Below are 6,922 nucleotides of genomic sequence, written 5' to 3' on the forward strand. Positions count from 1 at the left end.
CACTGAGAGATCTTGTTCTCTAAATTTATAGGCCAGCAGAAACTGGGCTCTTTGAAATTGTATCAGCAAACACAAAACATCCCATTCTTGTCTGGAGTGTCTAATTCACTCTGACCCCAAGAAGCAACTTCACCTTACAGCCCAGGTGGACAGCATTAGAGAAGGGCTTTTTGGACACACTGTTTTACATCTCTCTTAGTGGTTTCCCAGGAAACGCGGCCTTGGGTCCATTTTGCAGTCTAGATTTTGACTTTGCTTTGAGCGCATCCAACGACAGCTTGAGGTGAATGTCAACTAACCCACCCCCCCTGCCCCGCCCCACCCCGCCATATCAACTGTTGGTTCTCCTTTGTTGGACAAGCTGCCCCACAGTTCCTGTTTTGCTATGGATTCTCCTTTCTTGCCACTGGCTAAAGAAACCTCTTTGCCAGGCTACAGGCGAGTCTCTGGTGATCACAGAGTCACTGGGCTAGGACCTGACTTTACGTCCCAAAGCCCAAGACAGAGGCAGGGATGTTGAGTCAGTCTGTTCCTGGGATGGGCAGAGAGGGAGCACAGAGCATTCTTCTGGAAAATCCTCAGCGCTTTCTCTATATAAGGGGTTCATTTATCTGGGGTTCCTGCTGTGGCTGAAGGCTTCGCTGTGTCATATCACTCAATCCTTATCACACCCCATATAGGGCATCCTCTTATCATCATTGCCATTTAATAGGTGAGGAAACAGAGGCCCAGAAAGGCCTGCAGTTAATAAGGAGAATCAGAAGCATCAAGTCTGAGCATAGAGCTCAAGGGCAGAGCCCTTCACCACTAGGTCCTAAACCTCTGGTGCTGGTTATATCTCAGGACTGTCTTCAATGCCACTGTCCCCCGCCCTCCCCATGCCCTGTTCAAAAGAAATACCTAGCAGTTCCATTTATTAAGTTTTATGTCCATACACCATAAGGATTCATGTCCTAACAGTTTTATAGATATTTGAAAAAGAATATATAAATAATAAAAATCCATAAATTTTTAAAATCATATTTCATTCTTTAAAAAATGTTTTATTTATTTCTCAAAAGAGAGAGAGAGCACAAGCAGGGGGAATAGCAGGCAGAAGGAGAAACAGGATCCCCATTGAGCAAGGGATGCAATGGAGGACTCAATCCCAGAACTATGACCTGAGCTGAAGGCAGATTCTTTTTTTTTTTTTTTTTTTTTTAGATTTTATTTATTTATTTGACAGACAGAGACACAGGGCAAGAGAAGAAGAAACACAAGTAGGGGGAGTGGGGGAGGGAGAAGCAGGCTTCCCGAGGAGTAGGGAGCCAGATGCAGGCTCGATCCCAGGACCCACGAAGGCAGATGCTTAACCACTGAGCTCCCCAGGTGTCACTTGTACTTCATTCTTAAATAACCTATACCTAGTAATGGGATGTGTACCGCTTGGGCACTACAACTTCTCAAACTCTGGGGTCAGATTTGGACACCATCACCCTCATTCTACATTAATTTTTCTCACATGCTAAAAAACAAAAATCTGGGTGGCTCAGTCTGCAGGACCTATGACTCTTGATCTCAGGGTTGTGTTCAAGCCCCATGTTGGGCATAGAGTTTATTTAAAGGTGAAATTATTTTTATTTTTTAATTCAAGCAAGTAAATTTGAAGATCTAATTGGCTTTATTAAATGGTTCATGAAATGGGCAGCACCCTGTCTAGCAAGTAGAGGGGTGTTCCCAGGAGGTGGACAAAATGGAAGTGTTTCCTAGGAAGGGGTTGGAGCAAGTAAGTTAGCAGCAAAAGGAAGGATTGCTTCAGGCAAGACCAGTTTGCCTTAGGGGGAAGGGCAGTGGGCCTAATGGTTCAGATTACTTCTTCCTTTGGGTGGGTGGGAATGGAGAGGGCCCATGAGGCGAATTACCTCATTGGTGCTTAGTAGAAGACTCCTGGGGGCCTGGCTGGCTCTTTTGAAGGAATGTGTGACTCTTGGTCTCGGGGTTGTGAGTTCGAGCCCTAAGTTGGGTGTTGACTTTACCTAAATAAAAATAAAACTTAAAAAAAGAAGAAAGAAAGAAAATTCCTAATTGATAGGTTGAAACTTAATTTCTGGAGAAGTTTGAAACTGCAGTTAGGTTAAGTATCAAGCCCCGGTTTGGTGACTTTGCCTGGCCCAAGAAATTCCATTTTGGGCCTCTTGTTTCTTTTTGTAATACATGGTACTTGCTTTTTTTATCACAGAAATCACCAAAAACTCAATTTCACAAAGATAGGATGTGTGGGGATCCACTCAAAACCCAGAATTTGTATAAATATTTTAAGCTGAACACATGTGAGATTCAATAGATGCAGAAAGACGCTTTCTTGGAATTTCCTATATCTGACTAAAAGCACCAACTTCTGGGGTACTTGGGTAGCTTAGGTGGTTAAGCATCTTGACTAAGGCTTAGGTCATGGCGTTGGGGTCCTGGGATGGAGCCCCATGTGGAGGTCCCCGTGGAGCCACCTGTTGAGCCCCCTGTCAGGCTCCCTGCTCAATGGGGAGTCTGCTTCTCCCTCTGCCCCTCCTCCACCTTGTGATCAAAAGAACACTGGCTTGCTCTCTCAAATAAATAAATAAAATCTAAGAAAAAAAAAAAAGCAGCAACTTCTGAGAAATGAAGCTGTCATAAATTCGTACTCCTGGGGAGTTTCAAGACCATGAAAAAGAACATTTGTACCTGCATAAACAATTACCACAAACTTTTTTGTATTCTGTTTGTTTTGTAAAAACCCATTTGTCTTTTCTTTTTTTTTTTCTTAGATTTTATTTATTTGACAGAGAGCGAGAGGGAGAGTACAAGCAGGGGGAGAAGCTGCAGAGAGAGAGGCTCCCCAACGTGGGACTCGATTCCATGACCCTGGGATCATGACCTGAGCTGAGGGCAGTCACTTAACCAACTGAGACACTCAGGTGCCCTTAAAGTTTAATTTATTTTTAAGGAGTCTACTTCGGGGCGCCTGGGTGGCTCAGTGCCTTCGGCTCGGGTCATGATGTCGGGGTCCAGGGATCGAGTCCCGCATCGGGCTCTCTGCTCAGCAGGGAGCCTGCTTCCTCCTCTCTCTCTCTCTGCCTGCCTCTCCGTTTACTTGTGATTTCTCTCTGTCAAATAAATAAATAAAATCTTTAAAAAAAAAAAAAAAGGAGTCTACACCAATATGGGGCTTGAATTTACAACCGTGAGATCATGAATCGCAAGCTCTACGGACTGAGCCAGCCGGGCACCACCCGTCCCCCACTTGTCTTTCCTAAGGAAACCATTTGTTCTTCTTCCTCTCTTTTCCTCCCCTGAGTTAGACATATAAACCCAAAACGCTAACTGCTTCTCTGTTACTTATCCCCGGTGTATTCAGACTGCGCACAAAATATAAACGTTTGGTTTCTTTTCTCTTGCTCATCTGCCTTTTGTCAGTTAAATTCACAGATTTCCAAGTACTGAACCTGAGAGGGTAGAGAAAATGTTGTTTTCCCTCCCCAGTAATACTGCCACAAGCAATCTAACATGATTGAAGGCTCAAACTGTGAATCACCTGAAGTTGGTAGTTTTGCATGGCGTCCGACAGATGTTGCTGAGTTTCCCTTGAAAATTTAAATTACCCCTGGGGCGCCTGGGTGGCTCAGTGGGTTAAGCCGCTGCTTTCGGCTCAGGTCATGATCTCAGGGTCCTGGGATCGAGTCCCGCATCGGGCTCCCTGCTCAGGGGGGAGCCTGCTTCCTCCTCTCTCTCTCTGCCTGCCTCTCTGCCTATTTGCGATCGCTCTTTGTCAAATAAATTAAAAAAAAAATTTAAATTACCCCTTTGCCCCTGTGAATTTGCTCTTGTTGGGGTGCCTCGGTGGCTCAGTGGGTTAAGCCTCTGCCTTCGCTGAGTTCTCTGGGATGTAAGCCTCGGTTCTCAGGATGCCTTGCTGCCAGGTTTGGGAACCACGGTCCTAGACTAAATCCCTATCAAAAAGGATGTAACCTAATCTACAAGTCCGCTGGGACCCGGCTTGTTTTCCCCATTAGTCTCCACCTCCTCTGGAAGTGCCCATCCCATTCACATGCCTTATGCCAACACCAGTAGCAGAGCACACAGTAAGGACTCGGCTGGAGGAGGTGCGAGGTGCGTGAGCTTGTGGAGCACAGGTGCAGAGCACACATGATGAACTCTTGAGGGACATCTCACCCTGCCCCCCTCATGAGTTATCCCACAGTACATACATCCACAACTTTGGATATAAATACCACTAATTTCTCATGCTCTTCTGGCTCTTTTTCTCTTAGACTATGCAGACCATACCCTCCCTATTTCCACACTTTCTTCTGTTGAGAACAATAGAGTTGAATTAGGTTACTGTTCATTAGACTGCACTGTATTATCAACACAGCTGTCTGCATCCCATCCTGGTCTGCTCAAAATCTGCAATGGCTCCCCAGTTCAGAGTCAAAGCCAAAAGTTCCGGACTTGCCTTTCTGCCCTGACTTCACAGGGCAGCTGCTCCTCCCAGCATAATCTCTAGCCAATCCGGCCACAAACTCAGGGTGTTTTCTCTTCACTTAGGAGCTGTTCCCCTGGCCTGGAAGGTTCTTCCGTCAGGCACGTGGAAATAGTTAGGACCACCCAGATGAGAACAAGCAAACACTATTCAGTTTGCTATAGCAAGGGAGTCAGTCACCACCATTTACATTTGGCAGGGATTCAAAGGCTGTAGGGGATGTCGTTTGGCTCCCGGGACTGGTTGCTGCAGATATGGTTGACTTCCTGAGCTGGGTGTTGCAGACTGAGAAACCAAACCACAACCTCTGCAGGAACCCATGATCTCTGAGGCAATTGGCTCAACCGTCAGGACTTGGTGAATGACCAGTCAGCTTCTTTATTTTTTTGGTCACCTCTTCCAGCTCAGGACCGATCAGAGCAAACTAAATATGCTTCCCAAGTCAATCACGAAGGATGCTCTACTTCTAGTTAGCCCAACTCTAGCTTCCCCATGCCAACTACTTCCAATCAGTGCACACTTGAAGCCTTCCCCTTTGTTCACTATAAAGCTTTCCTACTCCTTAGCCTGTCCTAGAATTGCTGCCCAATGATGGTAGCTGACTCCCTTGCTGCAGCAAGCTCTGGGTAAGTAGCTCATTTCTGTTTGTTCTTATTTGGGTGTTCTTCATTTATATTTAGAAACAGTATGTGTCTTCTGGAGATGGCTGGGTGATCTCACCTACCAAAAATTTGTGTTTGATGATTCTAAGATGTGTGACTTCTTACTTTTTAAACTCTTAATTTAGTTTGTGGGAGACCTCTAACTGTAGCCTCCAGAATTCAGCCCGAAGTTAGTATCGTGCTCAATAACAATGAAGAAACAAGTTCAGAGAAGTAAAATCGCTCAGTTACCTGGCTGGTAGGTTGGGATGGAGCCCAGCTCTTGATCTAAGATCACTGGCACTTCTGTCTCATAATTGGCTCATTCGCTCTGAGCCTCTTTTTCCTTTTGGTAAAGCAATAATAATGATAAGTTGAACCAAATGAAACAAGATTTTCATACTTCAAAAAAGGGTTCAGTATTAGGGCACCTGGGTGGCTCAATGGGTTAAGCCTCTGCCTTTGACTCAGGCCATGATCTCAGGGTCCTGGGATGGAGCCCCACATCAGGCTCTCTGCTCAGCAGGGAACTTGCTTTCCCCTCTCTCTGCCTGCCTCTCTGCCTACTTGTGATTTCTCTGTCAAATAAATAAATAAAATCATTTTAAAAAGGGTTCAATATTGGCAATTTCATACAGTTCAACCTAATCCAAGGTTGTGAGGATTAAGTGAAATAACATGATGTTAAATTGAAGGCAGTGTAGCATTTCTGTTAATAACACAAGACTGCAGAAACAGCTTCCCAGGATTAAAATCTCTACTCCATCACTTTCTAGCTGTTTGATTTGGGCACATTACTTGACCCACGTGTACCTTAGTTTTTATAGCTATAGAGATATAATACAGGTCAACAATCCCTTACCTGTAACTCTGAAATGCAAAAATCTCTGAAAACCAAAAGTTTTGTCACAAACTCATTTGGTAGCAAGTTTTGACCTGAGTTTACATGAGGCTATTGATAGTCCATATTTATCCCACTTACTGCGAATAAACAGGTTTTGGTACAGAAATATTGATTGCAGGGTGTTGCCCCAGAATCTCTGGGGGTGTCGCATATTGTACCCATAAAGGGAAGAGAGCACCTCTCAAAATATATTTGAAACAATGCATTTTTTTTTCTTGCCTAGCAAAGGAGAACTTGTGGCAGAACACTGCCTCCCTGAACAAAGCAAAGAGCTGATCTTAAATTTAAGTTTTACCAAAGCACAGCTGTTGGTGATTGGGTCTGGTTTCCAGGATTCTAGATTCCAGTTGCCTATTCCAGTTGGGGATCAACGCCAAAGAACTGCCCGTCTTCCTATTTCTTTTTTGAATATGGAGAATAGGGACTTTAGTCACACCCTGTTCTCCTTCCAAATCTGAAAAACCCTGCATCCTGAGATACACCTGGTCCGCAAGGCTCAGATAAGGAATTGTGAACCTTAAGTACTTCCCTCACAGTTCTTGAGCAGATTTAATTAATCTGTAAAATAAATGGAAAGCTCTGTGAGCAGATTTAATTAATCTATTTAAAATAATTGGAAAGCTCTGTGTAGCTGGCAGGTTTTATTATAAACAGGTAAAGGCTTGCCACTTAGCATCCGTTTAGCAAGTGTGTCAAGTGCCTGCTAAGGGCAACGCTCTGAGAATACAAGATGAACAGGGGACTTGATCCACTGCTGAATAAACCTGAATCGCCCCCCCCCAACCCCCCGCAAGTGCTTTAAACCACAGGATTTTTCATGCTGGCGCGGGAAGGCCTTTCTCCGCAGGGGCTTCTTTCCAACCCCTGCAGCCGGGCCACTCC

Source organism: Neovison vison, chromosome 8 (genome assembly GCF_020171115.1).
Source record: "Neovison vison isolate M4711 chromosome 8, ASM_NN_V1, whole genome shotgun sequence".
NCBI lineage: Eukaryota > Metazoa > Chordata > Mammalia > Carnivora > Mustelidae > Neogale > Neogale vison.